We start from the raw sequence: 24,845 nt of genomic DNA, 5'->3' as shown, positions 1-24,845 counted from the left end.
TACCTTTTTCGATGCACACTCACCGGTGCTGGTTATTTTAACGTGACCCAGGTACATTTTCACACTAACAGCGTTAGCGTTGTGTTTAAAAGAACATGAAGACTCTTTTTGCATTTTAAATAATAACTTGACTTGTGTATGGTGGATTTTTGTCATTTTGGTCTTGTTTTGTTCATATGAATATTTTCTATTTTTCCTGTGTTGTGTCAGTTTGTAGTGTTTTCATTGAGTTACTGTGTGTGTTGGTACAAATAGTTTACACCTAGCACTCTGAAGTTAAGCCTGTCTGCTTGTGCCAAGCTTCCAAAGGAGGTGAGCGGGGGTTAGCTGAGGGTGATTCTCTTTTACCCTGACTAGAGTGAGGGCCCTTGCTTGGACAGGTGGTAACCTGACTGCCAACCAAAGACCCCATTTCTAAAAGTCATAATTTCTTCCAGTGGCAAACACTCTAGTCTGGTGGTAGAGCACCTTGCTCCACCACAGCTTCCTGGCTTCTGTGAGGTAGCCCTGAATTACATGGCCACCCGGTACCAGCATCATGGGGAGGTAATGTTGTACCATCCAAATGAAGTCCCCCAGCTCATCGGCCAAAATCCTGGCCATCCTCCCTTTCCCTGACATCATGCACTGCAAATGCAGTTGACAGAAAAGCAAATGCCCTAAACTATCCCAACTACTCCAAATACCCAACAAACGATCCTACCCCAGAAAAACACTCTACAATACAGTGACAGATACAGAACAATTACAATACAAAAGACAGATTGAAAGACAAAAAATATAAAACAGCTACAAGACACAGCACAAAAACATTCCAATTACTCCAAATCATAAAAGCACCAGATCCACACACCCTCACACAGTCACAGACAATACGACTGTAAATTGAAAGTGAAAGTTGACTTACTGTACCATGTATGCAGGCAAGATGTCCTGTTTCATCACTTCCTGGGCCTGTGTGACACGTTTTCAGTCATGCATCATTTTTTTTGACACATGATGGTTATGTGTGGATTTTTCCCATAGACGCTCAGGGGCTAGGCATCTTCTTGCTTGGGAGAACAGTATCGTATAGGCATATGCGCATACATTTTTGATACATGACAGTTGTGCGTCAAATTTTTCCCTATTGTGCGTGAAAAGGCCCGTGGATGTTCAATAGATGCTGAGGGTACAGGCGTCTTTTAGCTGTGGAGAAAAGTATGTGATGTAGGTGTTTATGTGTATATTTTTGACGCACAATGGTCATGCATCGATTTTTCGCCTTTGTACATGAAAAGGCCTGTAGACGTGTGATAGACGCTAAGGGGCCAGGTGTAATTTTTCTGGCATCGCAGAGTGTAGATTTAAGCCATTTGAGCCATTAATTTTTAAAGCATGATGGAAATGCGTGGAATTTTGCACTGTAGGCCTTGAGTGCACCAAGATTCACTTACCATGTCACACTGGTAATGCAACAATGTTGTAATTATGGTATGGCTACATGTGTGTAACTAGTCGGTCATATCATTATGGTAAGATAGGTATGTTGAACCTATAGGTTTGTTTATGTGTCTGCTGCATATGATTACTCATACCTTGTGCATATGGGCATGTGTAGCTATACTGTGTCCACATACATGTTAGCAAATGTGTACTGTGAGAGCACATATGTGTTTAAACACTTATTTGTGAGACTACTACATTGTTACGTCTGATAAACAAATGTACACATACCAACAACACAAAATATACTATGGTCTATGTCCAAAACATGGTAAGGCATGTAACAACTAAGGTAATTGCTACTCAGAGGATGCAGTAAACTAGGACTGGATTGACATCACGCTACCCCACCTGGCAATTTGTGTATGCATATGTGTCCACTCTGTGGTGTGTTGTTGGTTTTGCCTTCATGATGCTCTGCTACATATGTGACATATAGTTCCCCATGCATCTTAGTTGCAGGGAATGGTATGTACACATGTCAGGGAAGGTTGCTATATGCAGTGTGAGTGCAAAGATATCTGTAGTGTCATTTCAGTAACATATGGCCACTTTGGTGTGTTCATGGAATGGGAAACCTCACATAACTATCTTCCTGCTTGGACACATGTTGGACTTTGACAAATGACTGTGTAGTCATATTAGTGCCACCTATGTTTCTGTATCCCAGAACACAAGTGAAGTTCATTTCTTTCAGTCACTGATCTTGTGATACATATGCCCTTACATTTGTGTTAGGTTGCTTTTTGTTCAGAATCCTATGTACATTACCATGCCTGAGCCATTTCAGTGGTACATGTTTGCTGAGATATGTGGTGTATGCACGAATGCCACCGAGTAGGCCCTCACATTCATCCACATCATGTTTGTTATGACTGTCACATACAATGGCATACCACTGTGTAGCAGTGTTGCAGTCTGGCATATTTGGCAGCCTACTCTTCATCACGACTGTGGGAGTTTGTATGGCAACTCAAACCCATGGTTGGATGTGAAGGGGCAGGTTATTGGAGCTCCAGATTACTTAGGCCACTGTGCGCATGCATAATGCCCCTGACAATGTCAAAACTTCATGTAGCCAGAGCAGTGGTGTTAGGATGTTTTGAGCAGGGTTCTAGCCTCTTCGTGATTGCTAATCAGCAGATCAATGCACACAATTGTGATCAAACAGACCGGAATATCACATTTTCCTCTGCGGTACCTGATGTCAGCCTTCCCCTCTCATGTACAGAGGACTGGGTACTTGTTTGTGTTCAACATGTCTCATCATTTGTTGTCCTTAGTATTTTCCATGAGCAGCTTGGTTAGGGGTTGTATATCTGTTGTGACTTCTATTTTGGGAACGTGCCAGGGGGCATATGGTGTTATCTGTCACTGCTTCCTGTCATGTTGGCATGGGATGGGCAATTACAAGGTTAGAGTAGTGGCAAACATGACTGGGTTAAGTATTGACCTGGCCACCCTCTCTGTACATACGCTGGATGCTCACATGTAGACATTGATGTGTTCCACAGTCAGTACTGGTCTATTTGTGTTCCTCCTCCATGTTTTACCAGATTTCTTGTAAGGTATGCATTGTCTCCTTCATTGCTCCTATTCTTTAGATTGCTTGCAGGTTGGACACATCTTCCACAACAACATTGTCTCTTCATACATGGACAGGATGCTACATGTGACTTGTCTAGATTATAGATGTACACATCTTCTACTACTGGCATGACACCTGATAATACAATTTCTATAGCACTTGTGTAGTCTCCAAGTGACCTCCCACGTTGCATTTGCAAGTATCTGTGGGTATATCTCAGCTGTCTATCCACATCCTCTGTTGAACATCGGTAACTCTTACCATGACAGAATGATGTTGATGTGTGAAATCATCTCAGTGCTGCTTTTTTCATTAGCTAAATGCAACATATATGGCTACTTCTATTCCCATTTTTTTATGGAACTCTGACACTTTTGGACATTGCTAGACATAGTTGTACATCTCACACCTGATTGTCATGTTGGAGCCCAAAACATGTATGGGATACATTTTAACTGTTGCTACTTGCACTTGTTCTGGCATGTGAGTGACAATGAGTGGTGTGTATTGCTACGTGCTGTGATGTTGTTATACAGAGCATACAAGGTAACCATACTGACACATGTCAAGCATTGTTGGTACTAGCAAACCCTTAGCTACCCAGGACATACACCTGAACATCAGTCTTCATACGTTTATCTGGACTTGCTGTAGGCACGTGTCAAGACAGCAGATTTGTGTGGAAAATGTTCATCTTATGTACATAAGGAGTGTAACACACCCTGCCTACATTCCACGCAGACATTTATTTGGTGGTAACTTTTAATTCTTAGATCATGACAATGGGTCATGTTTTTGGATAGTGATTCAGCACCCACAGCTGCTTCATTTGTCTGCCAACCCATAGCACACACCACAGCCAATGTGTGTGTGCCATAAGTGAAGTACAGCCTGCAACGTGTCAGGGTTGTGCCCAATGTCAGTGTAAGGACATAATCCCATCAATACACAGTTCAGGCTCTGCCTCTAACATTGGGTACAACCCCTGTACTATTACTGAAGGTCCATAGTTAACAATGATGTCCCCCATCACAAATGCACTGTGCAGGCAAAGCAGCAATCACCCTGAGACGTGACAGTGTTCAGTTCCTACAGTACTTAAACACCATTTGATCACAGTCCCTAACTTATGTGTGCCCCCCTTGCATACCTCCTGGTAGGTGTGGTGATGGTGTGGGGAAAGGGCTAGGAATTAGCATATTGCCCACTTTATGGCACAATATATGTTGTGGTGCATGGATGTAGGTCTTCAGAAGTCACATGCCTGTGAATTGCGTGTCACTGATATATGAAATGGTTCTATAGACTCTCTTAATCACAAATGATGTTGCTATCCTACTTGTAACTATTCTGTTTCTTATCTGCTCCCTGAGGTTTGAGTTACATTCCAATAGTATATGTTGTGGAGAGTGAGTAGACCAAGGAGTTTCACATGCAAAGTATTTTATTGGTGCTATTTACAATGTGATGATGATAGTCCAGTCACTATGTATAAATGTTCTGTACTATGTAGAGTATCCTGTGAACTCCTGCAGCAGTGTTCTGTTGTTCTCTCTCCAAATTAGCTGGACCATTATTATCCTTCTCCTCGCTGGGGACGTCAATGTGTTCTTCCCAGCAAACATTTGTTCTTATACATATGTTATGGAGGATTGCACATGCCAGTATGATTTTACATACCAGTGGTGGAGCATACAAAAGGCTTCTTCCTGTCAGGGCCAAGCACCTGAACCTTAACTTCAGAAGCCCAAATATCCTCTCCACCATATTGTGTGCTCTTCTGTGCCCTTTGTTATATGCATGCCTTTCCCCCGTTGTGGGACTGGCAAATAGAGTCATTACCCATGGCTGTATGCCGTAACCTTGATCGGCTGAAAAGGAATGAGAGATGATGTGTTGGTAAAGCGTGATAGTGGTTTGGAATATACCATGGCAGTTGTTAGTTATAGGTGGAGCGGTGACTCGGCCTTCCTTGTGGTATAGTGTATGTTCCTGTTTTTGTGAAATGGTTTCATAGGTCTGTGTTGATGGACATGACAATCTTGGGTAGTGGCTCAGGGACCTGGGAATTCTCATAATAATTTCAAACTGATGGTTAAACCATTACAGATATGTGTTGAATAGTCCTATTGTTGGATGGAACCTATCAACTCCTTGCACCACAGTGGTGTGAGATGTAGAGACACCATGGTATCCCTACAAAGCCAAACTGTGCCCTCCATGTTACCTTGTGGCACTACGCATGCAGTGCGACACTTAGTGACCCTTTGTTGCAGATGATGATTGTGCCAGCCACCAAGTGTACGAGGTTGTGAATCATACATTTGTAGGGTTATTTAATTTGGTGCAGTAGTATCACCTTGCTTCCAATACATTATTTATCACAGACACTTTCAACACATGCACAGTGCAGGCTCTGGGAGGCGGCACACCTGTTTTTCACATGGGTTCCTATGTACGGTGCATGAAATTTCAGGTATGTCCTCTATAATCCTACAGAGTCCAAGTATCGCATCCATAATCTTTACAGTTTTGCACAAACTCTGCACCATGGTGGACGGTTTCTTGTATAGGGAACATACATGGTGGTGTTAGGGGGCACTGAGGGGAGCATGTGAGGTAGCACTGGAGTAGGTGCTGCATCATTTCTCATGATCCCTCCCCATGGTCTTTCATGGCAGGTTAATTTGTATTCCTCTGTGTGCAACACAATGCAGCAGACAGGTATGTGTGCACACTACATGTATGTCAGGAATGTATAGATGATGTAGTTGTTAATGGCACCACATGATTTACGTGGGGCTGTGCCTATGTGTGACTTTTGTTACATGGTTACATGACATAGCTGAGCTATTCTTTGTTGGTGTAACATGTGTGGGATCTGTATTTAGTTGTCAACCAATGGATATTTGTAGTGGTTTGTGAGCAGTTTCTGTATGCAAAGGAGACAGAGCTCCACCTGTCCACATGTGGTGTGCCAATCAGGTTGTTACTGTGTATTGTACATGTGCGTATGTGTGTTTGCGATCTGCAATTATTGGAGTGTAGTGTGGCATGTTGCATATGTGTTGTTGCCTGTACATCTGTGTTTCCCTGCCCATGTGTATTTAGTGTGGTGTATGTCTTGTTTTTCCCTACATGGTTGGTGTGTTGTGTGTGTAATGATTGTTATGGTGGCTTACCTACGAGTAGACCATTGGCATATTGCTCATCCTGGAACTGGTAGCTGATAGTTGAATGACGGTGTTGGAAAATGGGTTATTCGTAAGGGCAGGTAAGTACCTACACTTAGCAATAGGCCACCAACCTCCACTTAGGTCCAGTTAGGTCTCAGTAAGTTAAACCTAGCTCAACCCTTGGTAGCTTGGCAACGAGCAACAAGGCTTAATTTAGGAGACAAAGCGTAAAGCATTCAAATATCACATAACAGTAATTAAATAAAACACAGGAAACAGTTTAAAAATCTAAAAATCAATTTATAAAAATAGGAAATATTTTTTGCTTTAAAATGACATCAAAATGAATAAAATCGGATAAGGGGAACCAGAGATATGAATTTGTAAAGGATTAGTGCTTTCTACCGTATAGAAACAAAAAGTGCCAATCTGGTCATCTGGTTGCACCTCGACCGGGGCAAAGTCAAAGTTTAAGGCCGACCGCGATGGAGCCCAGCTCAGCTACAGCCCGCGGGAGGCCTCGGTCAAAAGTTTACCATAGGACTTTTTTCTGGAGATTTTCTTCAGCGGGACCAAGTCGCCAGTCCAATCCGACCTCCTGGAACTCTTCCTCGGATACGCATCGCAGGAGCCCTCGGTAGAGATTTTTACCTTTGGACTTAGTCGTTTTTTCGAGGTGAAAATCGTTCGACCGGGGCAACCTGAATCTTGATCTGACGTCCTTGGAGCCCTCTTCAGATACACTGCCTGGGAGGTCTTGGTCAACTTCCTACGTTCGGACTAAGTCACTTTTTGGGAGATTTTCTTCACCAGGACAAACCTGCAAGTGAGGCCGGGTCGCGGTTGAGGCAAGTTGCCGTGGCGTGTCGGTCCCTTAATGGAGCTTTTTTCCAAAAGTTCTCCAAACTTCTCCAGACTTCTGGATCTTCTTCCAGATGTTCCTTTAAGGGTCTTTTGAGGTCCACAGCTCACCCCAAGGTTCCAGAAGCTCTGAGATGCTTCTTGAGGGTGCGGACTACAATTCCCAGAATGCACCTGTAGCAAACTCCTTTTTGGCCACTGGGCAGTGGTCAGCTGGTTGGTTTCTTCAGGATTTGGTACAGGGGACTCTGGTTAGCAAGTTTTCACCTGCAGCAAACAGGGAGTCTCTCCTTGAACCAGTTGAAGCCAGGCAAAGTCCTTCTTGTGGTGAAGCCCAAGTGTGCAGCTGGAGCAGTCCTCCAGAGTGCAGTGTCCAGGTGTAAGTCAGGGGTCCAGCAGGGCAGTCCTTCTTCTTCTGTAGTTCTTCCTTGTTGAAATCTGATAGGGATCTGGTAGGGAACTGAGGTGTGGGTGCAGGTCTGCCAATTTTATCCTTGCTCCTGGGTGAAAAACAGGGGGGTCCTGTTTCTCCAATCAGGGGCAGGGTCATTCCCCCTGTAATGACCACTTCCTGGGAAGTGTGGCAAAAATCAATCTCAGGGAGCAACATTCCTCAAAAATCCATCATGGCTGAAAGTGATTTTTGGAGGTTACATCTGGCTGAGCCCACCCACTGGTGTGGCTAAAAATCCTAAACACACCCCTCTCCTGCCCTCTTCTAATCTAATCAAGGGGGCACCTAATTGTCTGGGTTTGCAGGATGTGAGGGTGTTACCAGGTTGCTCCATATGTCCTTCCCTGCCTTTGAAGACCAGTTTGGCAGCCCTCCCCACTTCCTGCTTCCCATCTGCTGAGGGAAGATCTCCTGTCCCAGGCACATATCTTTGTGTTGAGCCAGGCCACTTCACACCTCATCAAGGCAACCTGGCCAGGCTGCCAGAGGCTGGCCAATCAGAGCAAAGCAAGCAAAAACACTGCAGGGCTGAAGTTGGCAACTGGAAGTTGTGGGATTTATTATAACAATTAATTTGATACCAAACTTGTGGTATCTGTTACTTATGGGGACTTTTAAAATTAAAATAAAGGTTCCTCATTCTAGCCTATGGAGGCCACTCACTACAATGAGGGAAAAATGAATTTGGCTGTTTTACCTCACTAGGGCTTATAAAACTATTTTTATAAGGTCCCTGCTTATAGTTACATGACACCCAGCCCTAGGGGCACATAGGGCACACTTTAGGGGTGGCTTATGTGCAAAAATAAGGTAGTTTAAGGCTTTGGAACTACTTTTAATTCCAAATTCGAATTTGAATGTAACTTTAATTTAAAAGCAGCCAGCAACGCAGGCCTGCCTTTAAAATGACACTGGGCACCTCAGCAGTGCACCTATGGGGGCACTACCTGTGATGGTGTCCCTAAACCTACATGCTCTCCCATATACTAGGGACTAATAGGTAGGTAGAATTAGCCAATTATAATTAGCCTAATTTGCATACTGATTTTACACAGAGCCTGGGCCCTGGGACTGGTTAGCAGTACCCAGGGCACCATCAGAGTCAGGAAAACACCAGCAAAAAGTGAAAAATGAGGGCAAATAGTTAGGGGGCCTCTGCATTCAGCCGTGTTTTCTCACAGACGGAATATGTAGGGACATGGACTGTGCCAGGATATTTTGCAAGGATGTTAGTGAAGAGCCCACGCTGGGCCACAATGGCCTACACATTGATCGAATGGGTGTGTTTGCGGTTCCTATAGGGATGTGCAGTTGCTGAAGGTGGCACCAGTTAGTCATTGGTGCAGTCCAATACACCCAGCACATACGGGAACCACCCAATTTGGTAGAAACCTTGCTTGGTCCCCTGCTGCAGGTGCTGGGTAGCATTGTGGTGGGGTGTGAGGCGTATGATTGCGCACAGGACCTTAGGTAGGATGACCATGAAGGATGGCTGGGACATACCAGCAACTTGTGCACTCATTATCTGAAAAGATACAGACATCAGCATATGACGAACAGCGAGGAGTTTTGTCATGGGTGTAATAGTGGTAGGAGTTTGCACCCTTGATGTGATGTGTGGCGCAATGTGGTGCAACAGTCGTACAATGAACTTCCGGTTCAGTCAGTACATCCTGATGACATCTTGCTCCCTGAGGCCAAGGATGGTTGTCCGCTGTCTGAAGATCCTCTCCCGCCTTCTGTGCTGCATTTGTGGCTGCTGTGGTGGTGTTCAGGGTTGCTGCGGTGATGGTGGAGGAATCTGCTGTCTTCGCTTACTTCTGTGGCATGTGCAAAGCTGAAGCAATACCACTTCCCTCCTGTCCTGGAGGTTGCGAATGCTCCTTCTGGGTGTTTTCCTTAAGTGGCGGTGTGTGGGCCTCTTTTTAATGCCTGGTCTGACCAGGAGTTACATTTTGACGTTAATCGGACTTAGAGTAAGTTTTGCGGTCTGCTTCCTTGGTATGTGTTGTTTTTGCGTCAGGAGGTAAATATGGCGCTAGAGGGCTAGCGTAATTTTTTGGATGGGAACGCCTACCTTTCATCTCATTGTCACAATGAGACGTAAGGTGAGTTAGCCCTTCCTAAAAATGGCGCTAACTCCAATATTTTGACGCTAGATGGGTCTAGTATCAAATATAAATGTGGAGTTAAGTAAGTGCTACTTTACCATAAATATAAAATGATGCTAAGGTGACGCTATCTTTCCATAAATATGGGCCACAGAGAGGGATAACTAGACCTGTTTTTGGTATGATGATAACCTTCAGCTAACATGCACACAAAGGCAGACACACATGTAATGCCTGCTTCCCACGAACCTGGAATGACTATTAATTTTTTACTATTTTGTTTCCTATTTGGCATTTAGTATACTTGCATGCGTGTCCAATTCTGCAAAGGAAACAAAACAGTGAGTACCTATCAACTGTGCACTGTCTCACAGATGCTGTGCAGTATAAAAAATAAAAAAAGGTTGATAGTTTGTGAATCACAGAGTCAACCGATCAGGAGTCCCTGTGAAATAATAATTGGTGGAGGCAAGCTTATATGGCGAAGGCAAGACTCAACTGTATACTCTACTGTACATGAGTGTATAGTAAGCAGTGCTTAGCTGAACTCATGGGAGCAAGAAAACGGTCTAACTAGTAAGAAAAATGCAAACAGTTTTTGGCTGATCAAGGTTCTTCATTATTTCATGCCACAAGAGCCTAAACGTCACCTCAGTGTCAGAGACATCACCTCCTGTAAGCAATAGCAGTAGTCACAATAACACAAAACATAGCTAAATCAGTTTGAATTTACACTAATATATGCAACATGTGCTTAAAGCTTTCCACAGTAGATTTTGGTGCTATACTGCTAAGTTCCTGATTTTCCTGTTGCTAGCACAGCAGATGACCTTTGGCTGGACATTCTATCTACAATCCGCTCCCTTATTACACTCAAAAAGGCACTCTCTCTGTTGGACTGGTCCCTCTCTGAATGGTCACTTCAGATTATTTCCTTCCTTTGCCGAATCGAATTTTGTCGGCCTTTAGGACTCTGGTGGTCATTCCGACCTAGGCGGGCGGCGGTTGCCGCCCGCCCGTCGGAAGCCGCCTGAATACCGCCCCGTGGTCAATAGACCGCGAGGGGTATTCTGACTTTCCCGCTGGGCCGGCGGGCGATCTGATTCAGATCGCCCGCCGGCCCAGCGGGAAAGCGCCTTCCACAAGGAAGCCGGCTCGGAATCGAGCCGGCGGAGTGGAAGGCGTGCGACGGGTGCAGCAGCACCCGTCGCGCTTTTCAGTGTCTGCATCGCAGACACTGAAAAGCCTAGTTGGGCCCTGTTAGGGGGCCCCTGCAGGGCCCATGCCATGGGCATGGGCACTGCAGGGGCCCCCAGGGGCCCCAAGACGCCCGTTCCCGCCGGCCAGGTTCTGGCGGTAAGAACCGCCAGGCCGGCGGGAAGGGGGTCGGAATCCCCATGGCGGCGCAGCATGCTGCGCCGCCATGGAGGATTCCCCAGGGCAGCGGGAAACTGGCGGGAGACCGCCAGTTTTCCCTGTCTGACCGCGGCGTTAGAGCCGCGGTCAGAATGCCCTTAGGGGCACCGCCGGCCTGTCGGCGGTGCTCCCGCGCCCGTTGGCCCTGGCGGATTGTATCCGCCAGGGTCAGAATGAGGGCCTCTGTGTACTTTAACCCTGCTAATCAGTGGGAATGTGCTTGTCATTTCCTGTGACAAACATGGCAGAGTTGGCCTACACCTGATTAGTAAATTTAATTTACTTATACTCCCTAGTAAATTGTGCTGCACGTACCAGGGCATGTAAATTAAATGCTGCCATTGGGCTGCAGCACTCATTGTGCCACTCACTAAAGAAGCTCTGTAAAACATATTTCAGCTCTGCCACTGCATCCTGTAGTTCAGTTTTAAACTCACAATTCCACCTGGAAAAATAAAACTTTTAGCAAGCACGGAGGGACTAGGACCTCATGAAGTCCCAGCATGCAAGCTCCTAAAATGGACCAGAATTATGCAGTTCCTATAGTTAGACCTCAGTCAGGGGGTCTAAAGGTACAGTATTGTTTTTGACACAGGTCACAGAGGTCTGATAAATCAAAAGCAACATGCTTCATCTTCGGGCAGCTCCTTGTTGGGCCAGTGCAGCAATCCCCAACGGACTCCTCAAGGCGGCACTTTGCTGCACAGCTATTAAATATCAATTGTGATGAGATTCAATAGGGATGCTGAAGTTTAGATTGGATGTGAATAGTGAGAGGGATCCAAATGTCTAAGAGCTACTGAAAGTTTGTATTAGGATGGTGGCTCCTGTCATGATTTAAAACAACTAAGAGCAATACAGGACACAATGATCCTGCAAGCCTCCTAAAGTGTATTACAAAGAAGAGGTCAACATGTTTCTTGCCAAATTAAAGGTAAATAGGTCTGTGTAGTTTTTCAGGACCATAGTACCTAATCTACATATGTACTGAATAGGTGCCCAATCCACAATTAACCTTACAAGTGTAGTGAATCTAAAACCTTATCTAAGTAAAAATGATCCAACCTTATTAGAGGATCTGTCATGGTGAGTGCAGAGTGAGGTAGTCGCATTACTAGCTGCGCTGGATGCCTGTGTGCCACACTGCAAGTGGCTCCTCTGCAGCACCTAAGGGTCATGACAGACTCCCTCATCAGGTAAGACATTTTGTTACTTAGATAAGCTATTAGTTTCAGAACAATACAATAGTTTCAAAGCCTACTATGAAACCAGCAGAAGTCTTTGATGTGAAATATGCTAAAGTCTTACTCCTGGGATTTTGGAGCCTGGCTGACACCCTCCCACTCTGGAGGTTCTATTTTTAAATCCCATGTAGGAACCACAATATTTTGTAGTCAGTAAATCCAACTGACAGTTCCGAAACGCTTTGATTTTTTGGTCCAGTGGACAGCGTAGAGAGACATAAACATATTGAGATCTGAGGACTAAGCAAGAAAATATCTAACACTGGAAAAAAGCAGTGGACAGAAATACAGGTATTAAACAATTTTAAACCTCTCATGACAAACGTTTGAAGTGCAAACATGTTTTTAAAGGTATGTGGTAATATGCTACCCAGAAGAGCAGACCAACTGCTCTAAGACAATCTTTTCCAGCAGATGCAGGATTTTTTTTCTTCCAAGATTTCTATTTCTTTTCCAGGCCTATTGGCAGGGACCAATGTTAACAATATTTCTCCCACCACTGTGGGGATCTACCTCTAAGCCACTGTGTGTCATCCCTTATTAGTAACCATTTACCTGCTCTATATACTATAAAAAGTACCTGTCTTGTTTCTAAGAAAAAATATATCTTTATATTTAACTAGCAAGATAATATCTCATTAATCAACCACAGTCATATAATACAATTTATCATACAATTGGTAAAAATAAATCTTTTTCATAAGTCACCGCTTAACATCTTTACCTTTATGTTACAAATAGAGTTGTATTCACAACCTAAAATCAAAAATAAGACAATATTTTTGTCAAAATCAAAACCACATTAAAGACACAAAAATAATTAAAAACTTTCAAGCCATTAACCAATCATTAAAAACAAAATGTTGATGCAGAGGTCGTGTGGATCCTCAGGTCTACCCCACATTCTTCAGTACATACTTACTATATCATGTGTTAGAGAAAAAAAAAAAAAAAAAAAGACTTCATTGTAGTACACAGTGGAATCTTCATGCCCTCTCAATTATCACATAATCTTGACTGATAGCAAATTTCCTCAATTACATATCCCAAACCCGCCTTCAACTTGGGAACGTATATTACTATTGGATCTGGCCCTTTTTGCCGGGTCATCCCCAGAGTTTTGCCTCCAGCCTCTTATTTTCCCTAACCAGTTTTTATTGACTTTAGGACTCTGGGCACTTTACCACTGCTAACCAGTGCTAAAGTACATATTATCTCTGCCTAAATTGTATTGGTGATTTTTTATTCATTAGTATGGACCTAGTAAGGTGCACTAGAGGTGCACAAGGCCTGTAAATCAAATGCTGCTAGTGGGCTTGCAGCACTGACTGTGCCACCCACATGAGCAACCCTGTGAACATTCCTCAGACCTGCTGCTGCAGTGTCTGTTTGTGCAATTTGGCACTACCAATTCAACCTGGAAAATGTACCCACTTGCCAGGCCCAAACCCTACCTTTTACTACATGTAAGTCACTCATAAGGTAGGCTGTAGGTAGCCCCATGGGCAGAGTGCAGCGTATTTAAAAGGTAAGACATGTACTAGTGTGTTTTACATGTCCTGATAGTGAGATGCTGTTAAATTTGTTTTTCACTATTGCAAGGCCTATCTCTCCCATAGGCTAACATGGGTTCAGCCTTTAAATATCTTTTAAGTGCAGTTTCCTATTTGGAGCAGATAGAGATATGGCGTTTTTGATCTCTGAACTCACAATTTAAACATGCATCTTTTGGTAGAGTTTGTTTTTATATTTCCTGATTGCCTGTTTGAAAATGCTACTTTTAGAAAGTGAGCATGTTCTTGATTAACCATCCTGTGTCTCTGCCTGCCTGTGGAACCACATCTGGGTCGGACTGACAGCTGAGCTGTTTGTAAATTCCCTTTAGACAGTGACACAAAGTGAGCTGAGGAGTGTCCTGCACATCCTGATGAGTCTCCTGGGCTGTAGTGGGGAGGGAGGAGCTGACACTCACACCTGAAAGGACTGTGCCTGTCCTCACACAATGCATACTCCAACACCCTGGAGTGTGTCTGGTACTAGGCCTAGGGCAAGGCAGGATCTTGTGGACAACAGTGACTTTCCTTTGAAGTTTGCCTACTTAAAAGGCAGAAAGGAGTATAAGTAGTGAACTCAAAACCCCAGACCCCTGTTTACGTCTGGACCAAGAGGAACCTCTGCCAAGGAGAAGAGCTTGATGCTTGAGGAGGAACTGCCACTCTGCCTGTTGCTTTGCTGTCCCGCTGCTGCTGCTTCTGCCTGAAGAAGGAAAGAATTGGACTATGTTTTTTGAAATCCGGCATGTGAGTTTTCTCCAAGGGCTTGGACTAAGCTTGCTCCCTGTTTTGAAGTCTCAGGGACATCAAAGACTTTATCTACCAGTGCCTGGCCTCTTCTGCTAAGAGTCCTTATTGCTAAGTGGTGCCAAATTCAGTCTCTGGGCCCTTACAAGTGGAAACTGGTAACCTGCAGAGGAAAATCCACACACCGCTTTATACGCGTCAGAAAAATCAATGCACCACCCATCCCGTGGCTGAAAATTCGATGCAGCGCCTGCCTCAGGGCTGGAGACATGATGCAGTCCCTGCTTTCAACACGGACCCTTCACACAGCGTGTCAGAAATTTCCACGCACAGATTCTGGGCATTAAAATCTACAAACATAACCACACTGACCCAAGGCCTTACACCAGGAATCAATGCACGGCCTCTCTTGTGAGTAAAGAATCGACACATGACCTCCAGTGCGAATAAAGAATCAACGCACTGGTTCACTTGCAAGTAAGGAATCAACACATTGCTTGCCTTTCTGATGCACCGTCGCCCTTGCGGCTTTATGTTTGACGCATACCAGGTACTTTGTGCTAAAACAACACATCTATTTATCTCTATGGACTAAGAACTCTTTATACTTAAAAAAAATCATATCTTTGGTTGTGTATGTTGGAATTTTGTTGTTTTGGTATTGTTTGATTTAGATAAATATTGGTTATTTTCATAAACTGGTGTGGAGTCCTTTTGTAGTGTTTTCACTGTGCTACTGTGTGTGTTTGTACACATACTTTAGACACTGCCTCTGAGATAAGCCTAACTGCTCATGCCAAGCAACCAAGGGGTTGACCAGGGGTTATCTGAGCTGTGTATCTCCCTTACCCTGACTAGAGTGAGGGTCCCTACTTGGACCGGGTGTAAACTGACTGTCAACTAGAGACCCCATTTATAACACTCACCTTGTTCTTATTTTACCTACTTAGTGAGTACCTCTCATTCTCAAATTTCTAAACTCCCAAATTGCAACTCGCAAAACCAAATGCAGAAAGGTGTCTCAGACACCTTCTGCGACTCGCTATGGGGTCGCAAAGACCCACCTCATGAATATTAATGAGGTGGGTCACAGTTTGCGACCCCATAGCGAGTCCATGCACTCACCGGGATGGTGGCCTGCTGGAGACAGCAGACCTCCATGTCTGTGACTGCTTTTTCAATAAAGCAGTTTTTTTTTCTTTTTGCAGCCCGTTTTCCTTAAAGGAAAACGAGCTGCAAAAAGAAAAACTTCCGAAACCATTTGGTTTCGGTTATTTCAGAGTAGGCAGTGGTCCATAGGACCACTGCCTGCTCTGAAAAAACATTTTTTTGGGCATTCACAAAGGGGAAGGGGTCCCATGGGGACCCCTCCCCTTTTGCGAATGAGTTACCACTTCAAGTGGATGGTAACTGCGAGTTGGTTTGCGACCGCATTCTCGGTCACAAAGCAACTCACCATGGCGATGCGTTCGCCAATAGGAAGGGAACACCCCTTCCTATTTGCGAGTCGCAGCCTCAAATTGCGAGTCGGTATCGACTCGCAATTTGAGGTTGTGCATCACGTTTGGCCTTTTGCACGTCACAAACTGCGTTTTTCGCAGTTTGCGACTTGCAAAAGGCTACCTACATCTGGCCCTCAATTCTTTAAATTGCATATCCGCAGTTCTATTGATTTGAATTTTGTTGTTTCGGTCTTGATTTATTTATTCGATTTTACTCTTTATTTCTAAATTGGTGTGGGGTTGTTCTAGTGTTGTGTTTACCTTTTATTACTGTGTGAAGTGCTGCATATATATTTTACACATTGCCTTTAAGTGAAGCCTGACTGTTCTGTGCTAAGCTGCCAGAGGAATGAGCACAGGTTTATTTGGGGTTTGCTTGTGATGTCACCCTGAAACGTTTTTGTGGTTGCTGCATGAGTAGGGTTTCACCCTGGTCAACCAGCAATATCTCATACCCATGTATTAGGCTGCTGTCTGAGGATTTTTAATGGGTGGATAAAGTTTTTAATCACAGATTGGAGAAGACATGCGACCCACACCAGTCATAAAGCAATTCTTCTTATCTCCAATAGCAACAACAGACAGTTGATGGTGGACTTTGGGAAACTGATGTTTATCATTTTAACCACTCCACCAACAGCAACAATGGTCACCTGATAGCGGGATTGGTGAAATCGATGTCTTAGATTTTTCCCCTTTTCCAATCATTTAAATTGTTGTATTTTATTCATTTTAAGTTATTTTGGGAATTAGTATTATGCTATTTTACAGTTTTTCTATTTTTCTCTTGTGCACCACTATATATTGAATGCCGTACTTTTCGAGGATGATACATAATTAATTTCTAAAACAACTATGGGATTGCAGAACTTAATGAATAGGTTCTCATTCTCCTGCAAGTATGGCATGGAAATTAACATGTCCAAAATTAAATTTATGACCTTTCACCCACATAGGACTTTTAGAGCAAAGGTAAAGCTAGGATCTACTAGTTTAGAATATGTCAAATAAATTGATTACCTGGGTGTAGCACTTTATCTTGGGCACCTCAAATAGTTAAGTGTCAATTGATTTTGCAGTACGCTGGGTTAACAGTTGTGAAGAAATTAAATAATTCTAACTATGGACTGATAGCACCTTCCCTTAAAATGTATTGTGCAAGAGGGCTAGGTGTAGGTCTATATGTAGCAGAGATTTGGGGTACAGATATAATTAGACTGGAAATAGGTATGTAAGATCTATACTTATGTTCCTCCAAAATGCCCCTTTATACCAATGCAATTACATCTTTATTTAAAGAATGCAATGCATGTGGCAAACCATAAGCCCTTTGTAGAAAAGTCCTCATTTTTGCACTGGTCACCCCCAAACTGTTTGGACAGATACTGGTGGTTACTGACTCTGACTGGGAACTCAGTACTGCTCACCAGTCCCAAGGCCAGTGATCTGTGTAAAATGGATTATGCACATAAGGCTAATTATAATTGGCTGTATCAACCTCCCTAGTACATGGTAGTGTATGTAAGTTTAATAACCCTGGCATAGATAGTACACCCATAGGTGCACTGCTCTGGTGCCCAATGTCATTTTAAAGGAAGGCCTGTCTTGCTGATTGTTTTTAAGTTAGCCTCAAATTTGACTTTGGAATTAAACATAGTTCCAAAGTCCTACGCTACCTTACTTTCACCTATGGCATCCCTAAGGTGTGCCCTAGGTGCCCCCAGGGTTGGGTGCAGTGTAACTATAAGGAGGAACTTTATAAAATATGTTTTATAAGCCCTGGTGATGGCAAAATAGCTACATTTGTTTTTCCCCATTGTAGTAAATGGGCTCTATGGGCTAACATAGGGAGACTTTATTTTAAAAACAATACTTTTTCATTGAAATAAGCTAAATATGGCATGTCTAGTATCAAATTAAAAGTAATAATAAATCCAACACCTTGCCACTATTGAATTTAATATGCCTTTATATATAAGTTTAAGAACTCTTCCTAAAAAGTAACAGTCTGGGCTCTGTTGTGCCCTTCTCTTATTGGCCAGCCTCTGGCAGCCTGGCCAGGCTGCCTTGATGAGGCATGAAGTGGCCTGGGCGGAGACAAAGGAAGCATCTGGTGGGAGGACATCTGCCCCACCAGACAGTGAAACAGGATGAGGGAGAGCAGCCAAACTGGTCTTCAAAGGGTGAATGACATTTGGGACAGCAACTGTACCTCTCCCATTTCCTGCAAACCCAGACAGCCAGGTGCCCCTTGATTAGATTAAGAGAATGCTGGAAAGGGGTGGGCCAATGGAAAAATAGCCACACAAATAGGTGTACTCAGCCAGACTTAGGGGGTTATTCTAACTTTGGAGGAGGTGTTAATCCGTCCCAAAAGTGACGGAAAAGTGACGGATTTACCACCAGCCGTATTACGAGTCCATTATATCCTATGGAACTCGTAATACGGCTGGTGGTATATCCGTCACTTTACCGTCACTTTTGGGACGGATTAACACTCCTCCAAAGTTAGAATAACCCCCTTAATCTCTCTGAGATTTTTGCCATCTTGGATTTTGGGAGAATGTTGCTCCCTGGGATTTATTTGTGCCGCACTTCCCAAAAAGTTGTCACTCAAGAGGGTGGTGGCCTGAATGTGATTAGTCAAGAGGCCCCTCTGCCTTCCACCCCAAGAGGAAGGATAAACTTGGCAGAGCTGCACCCCCACTTGAGACCCCTACAAGGAACAAGACAAGAAGAAGGATTGCCCTGCTGGACCCCTGACCCGCACCTGCACACCACACTCTGAAGGACTGCATCAGCTGCACACTTGGGCTTCACCACTAAAAGGAATTTGCCTCTCTTCAACTTCTTCAAGAATTGACTCCCTGTTTGCTATAGTTAGAAAATAGCTGACCTATAGTCCCCTGCATCAAGCCAAGACAAAACTGACCAGCTGGCCAGTGGTCATTTTTAGACTTGAGTCAGATAATTTCTGGGAGTTGGAGTCCTAACCCTCAAGGAGCAACTCATAGCTTCTGGAACCTCGGGGTGAGTTCTGGACTCCTAATGAACCTTAAAAGAACTTCTAAAATAAGATGTAGAAGTTTGGGGAAGTTTGGAGCAACTTTAGAAAAAAGCTCCATTAGTGGACTGACCCAATGTTTTGAGTCAAGCTAACTTACATTGAATGCGACCTGGCTTGACTTGCAAATTAATCTTGCTAAAAAGCTCCTGAGCCCCAGACTTCCAGGATTTCACCAGGGGCTAGTGGAAAGGCAATTCGATGAGGTTGACTCAAAATCGGCTTGCTGTGGAAGGTCGCCCGACTTTGGAGAGGGAAAGCTCCAAAAAAGTTGACCGAGGCTTCCCACGCAGCGATTCCGAATTGTCTCCAGGGAGGTTGGCTTCAATGCGTATCTGAAGAAGGATCCAGCGAGGTTGGATTCCACTTGTGACTTTGTCCCAGTCCAGAAAAATCTTCAAGAAAAAGCCTAAGGCCCAAATTTAAGAAACATTAGCACCGCCTTTGTGCCATATTCTTTTATGCAAAAGTCGCGCTTACCCGGCACCCTATATAGACAGTGTCGCTAGAGCAGTCTAGTGACATATTTCTGGATTTACCATCATTTTTTAGGAGCACCTCCTCACCTTGCGTCATTTAACAACACTGATATGCAAGGTAGGTGTACTATCCTAAAAAATTACGCTAGTCCGCTAGTGCCAAATGTACAAGCCGACTGAAAAAATGACGCACACCTAGGATCGGGCCAAATAAATGATACTAAATCGAGTTAGCTTTAAAAATGTAACGCCTGGTCAGAAGAAGCATTAAAATGAGACCCAGCCACAACTACATAAGGAAAACACACGGAAGGAACCCTGGCAAACAACTGAACAACATGGACCTGTTACTGCTACAGCTTGGCACCTTGAGAAGACAACAGCAACAATGCCAAGTGCCACCAGCACCACTGCAGCATCCTCAACCACCACCACTGTAGCCACAAAGGCAGTGCAGAAGAAGGGAGAGAGTATTCCACACACGTGCATCCATCCTTGGCCTCAGGGAAGAAGAGGTCTCATTGTACGGCTGTTCCACTATATTGCTCCTGACATCACAGCAAGAGTGGAAAGTCACACAACCATACCTCCCATGACCTGACTCTTGGCCGTCCTCTACATGGTGGTCTCTGGATCATTTCAGCTATCATCAGCCTCACACCCCACTACATCCGGTTCCCCAACACCCAACAACTGCAGCAAGTGACCAAACAAGGAGTCCTCCAAGTTGCTGGGTTCCCGCATATGCTGGGTGCAATGAATAGAACACATGTCCAACTTGTGCCTCATGCTGCAATGGAACACCTCTTCGGGAACAGGAAACACACACATTCAATTAATGTGCAGGCCATTTTGGACCATAGTGGAATATTTCACAACAGCCTTGCTAAATATCCAGGCAGCATCCATGATTCTTACATCATCAGACACTCTACAATTAATCAACGCTTCCAGGATGGACAATATGGCAATGGCCTACTCTCAGGTAAGCCAGCATACACTTCATAACACAGACAACACACTAAACATGTGGGACAAACAATACATACACCACACTAAACACACATGGACAGGGAAAGAAAGATGTTTGGATAACAACACATATGCCACATGTTTCTCTACAACACATTCAAAGCACATCACCCATACATATGCCCATATGTACAAGTTCTCAGCACCACCTGACTGACACTGTACATGATGGACTGTTGGAACAATGTACCCTCTACATTAAAAAGCTGGGGTCAAACCACTACAAGTGTCCACATGTTTATCAAAAAATACATATCCTTCACACACAATACTTAGCATGGAATAGCTCAGCTATGTGCATTGCATTGGCCATGCCACTGGCAAACAACTCATACATTGGCACTGCCCCACATTTACCATGCTGTAGAAACCTGAGGCAGCACTGACAATTAATGCCACCATAGTGGTGGCAACACCATTTACATATCATCAAAATATACCTGATATACTCATTGTGTTCACCTTTTCCTTGTCTGGTACATAGTGCAGCAATGATACATAGTACGGCACACCTAACAGAAACTTATTATGAATAATCAATAAATAATTAAACAAAGTCAAGGGAGCGATCAAAGGAACCTTAACTGATTTAATGAGCCATTCGCAGTTTCACTGTACCGGCCGTGTGTACTTACACGTGCATGGCTTAATCTTTGAGACAAGCATATGCAGTAATCATAGTGCAGCAAACCTTGAAATAGAACATCGCCATCATTGATAGATCATGTGTGGGAACGGACACCTCACAGCATACCAACAATCATACACATAAATCCCACATCTCTCTACCACGATACAGGGGTGCCCACAGTGGACTGCGGTAGCTGAACTACTGCAAGTGCACTGGTAGAGGCCAGAAAAGCATAATATTAAGGAGACATGGGACTTTGCGAGGCTGGACTGGTGATGGAGGGCAGTGCAGAAAAGCACCTGATGCCCTGTCCCACAGGTGTTGGCAAACTCATTGCATATATCACAATATATCCCATACAACTGTGCCACACTGTGCATATGAACCACATACACTTACACATGCTAGCCAGCAATTGGCAACAAAACTCTGTGCAAGGGAGGTAATTCATGGCCAAGGGGGTGGGATTCACATGCAACACATAGGGTGCAACATCTGTCTCATGGCACACAACATAAAACATTAGCAAACATATCTCTTCTTCTGGTATAAGGTTATAGGGCTAAGGGACAAATATAGACAACACCACACATATTCTGCATCAGTGAACTGTCAGACCAGAAATTAATCAACAGTCACCAGGTTCCAGAGGCACAACCCATGAATGGAAAGTGCACCACCACACACCAATACAACCATGCATTCAAGCACGAACATATACAACACTAGATGCAAGTCTGAATCACCACTCTACTGAAAACAAATATGTGCCATGGCATATCACAGTTGACAAATATGCATGTCTGATACGTATTCTCATATTCCATTTCAGAGGTCCAAGGTTATGCCATCCAGCCATGGGTCATTACCCCATTTGGAAACCCACTAACTGATGCTGAGTGGGCTTACATTGAAGCACACAGAGAACATTTGGCATGCTCAAATCCAGGTTCATCTGCCCAGGTCTAACAGGAGGAAGCCTGTTATATGCACCACTACTTGTGTGCAAAATAATACTTATATGTGCAATTTTGCACAACATCTGTGTATGCACCAATGTTCCCTGGTACAAACAGGTAGATGGCCCCAGTCAGGAGGATGAGGACAATGATGCACAACAGGAGAATGGGGAACAACCAAACTCTGCTGCTGGAGCATGCAGAAGAGACCAAATTGTGAACAACGTTTCCAATTAGAGACTGTACTTCAAGCATCAATATGTAAAAATGTGTAAATAAATCACTTAAACTCTGATTTCTCATTGTGTACTTCCTTTCATAAACACATACCTATTTAACTCACCCACATCTCAGAGAGCATGCCTACACCACAAAAGATGGAAATAACTTAGGGGCATATCAGGAACTAAAAACAAATAAAAACAATGAACTACCACATGAATGTGTGAGTGAAATATTGGCATAGTTTGTAGCACTAACAATTTACACTGTCACATGCATATCACACAAGTGTGCTTGTGTTAATATATGTCTGCAGCAATCCTGGAAATGCACTTGAAGACTGCTGTACAGATGTCTGGCCTTGGTAGGAAAAGAGTAGTAATCACCTACAATGGCAGGCTTATGTCTGCTATGTACCCAAGCAATGTTTGAATGACACTATCACAGGTGATAACTGAAAACATACTCCTCAGTGGCACTCACATGTTTGACTAAGAGAGAGTGACATACAGGGACCGAAACACCTAAATGTCTAGGTCTGGCACACTCAATCCAGTTTGGAATGTGCATGTAAGTCAAGCAATGTCTAAACAAGTCACAACCCCCTGCCAAACTGCGGGTGTGATGAAGGACACAGATAGGTTGAATATCACATCTTCTCTACTTATAGCTGTCATGAGTAATCACACACTCTAAATACACACGGACACTAAACAAGTGTTGTAGCTGGTGTTCTGTAATGTGTGGGGGTCAGTCATGCGATCTTGCAAAGCCTCGAAATGGGAGGGCATATATTACTTAGCCTGTAGAAGAAGCTATGCCCATCTACAAAGTTCACAATACTGACTTAGTATGCTGTGCATGAATGAAGGGACAATGTTGATGACGAAGATAGGTACTAAGGATAATCTTCACAAATTACTAGAAGCATACCTGACAACATATGCCATCAATATGTGTGAAGGAACACACATAAAATAATACTCACTGTACATTACAACAATGTTTCCATGTAACACCAGACACATATTCACAGAGATTGTGTAAGTCTGTACATATTCCAGGCACATTTGTAACAACTATGTGCTTGGCTACCACAAACAAGTGTGACAGAAGCAAGTGGAAAATTATAATATCTGTACCCTGGGTCTGCAGATGTGACCCAGTTCCACAGTCTATCAATGACCTCACCAAGAATCATAGGAGTAATCTCACCTATGTATACAAAGCCATGCCCAACCATAGCAAATGATGAGACATGTCCAATAGAAACAGGCTGTAAGATCGTAGTAAATAATGGGGCATGCGTAACATTAACAACCTCAAAGTCAAAAAAACATAGTTGGCCATGGGACCATCAATGTGCATGTGTATGTCTGCAGGTGACTGTGCATGGCAGTGAAGATGAGTGATCTTGAGGATGGCAAACACCCGCCCAACATCCCAATCTCTAGAGGAGACTAAATCAACTGTTGATACAGTCAGGGCCCTGCAGTCTGTGCACAGGGAGCTGTGCTGAGGTGACCACAGTCAACCTGTGTCAATACATGCAACAATGTGCCTGTGTGGGCATACAAAGTGCCACTGGAGCACTGATGAATAGGATACCATCACTGCCTGACAGCAGCCCTCCCATACATATTGTAAGCTAAAAGGGAACTCTGGCTATATAAACAAGGGTGAGATATAGTACATTCAAAGTATATGTGCTAATCATATAATTCCTAAATTGTAGCACACATGTCCCCTCTAGGTGGACCAGGCTTGGTGCTGTGTATGCCTATGGACAAAAGTGAACAATTTACAAATGAAAATGTGAATGTGTCAAATATTAACTTAAAAACTAATATGACCAGTACATATGTTTCTATCTAGGCAAACATAGTGAACACAGATATGAGTATACAACTGTGATACAATTGTCTACATATACTCAGGCGGGAATAGGGTATTGGTAGATGTTATATCCCTAAATACACCGCTGTAGTATGCATTACTTATCATACATGAAACATACATTTTCACACACAAACATGTCACATGCATAACAATCATGACACATGTCAGGTACCATCTTCAAAAATGTGCATGCATGGGTAACTATACTTTACAAGTGTTGCTTTGCATCATGAAGTATGGCATTTAGAACACATCAGAGTGTGACACACACTTGCACTTTCATTGCCATTGTTTACTGGATCGTAACCCAGCCTTAGTCAACAGCATCCTTAGATAAACATTTGTCAAGGCTATCATATGCATAAACATGTTTTTCACATGGCCCACCTATCTTATGCTATGTTGTAAAACGAACAGTGTGA

This window comes from Pleurodeles waltl, chromosome 4_1 (genome assembly GCF_031143425.1).
Source record: "Pleurodeles waltl isolate 20211129_DDA chromosome 4_1, aPleWal1.hap1.20221129, whole genome shotgun sequence".
Taxonomy (NCBI): domain Eukaryota; kingdom Metazoa; phylum Chordata; class Amphibia; order Caudata; family Salamandridae; genus Pleurodeles; species Pleurodeles waltl.
This window is presented reverse-complemented; position numbering follows the sequence as displayed.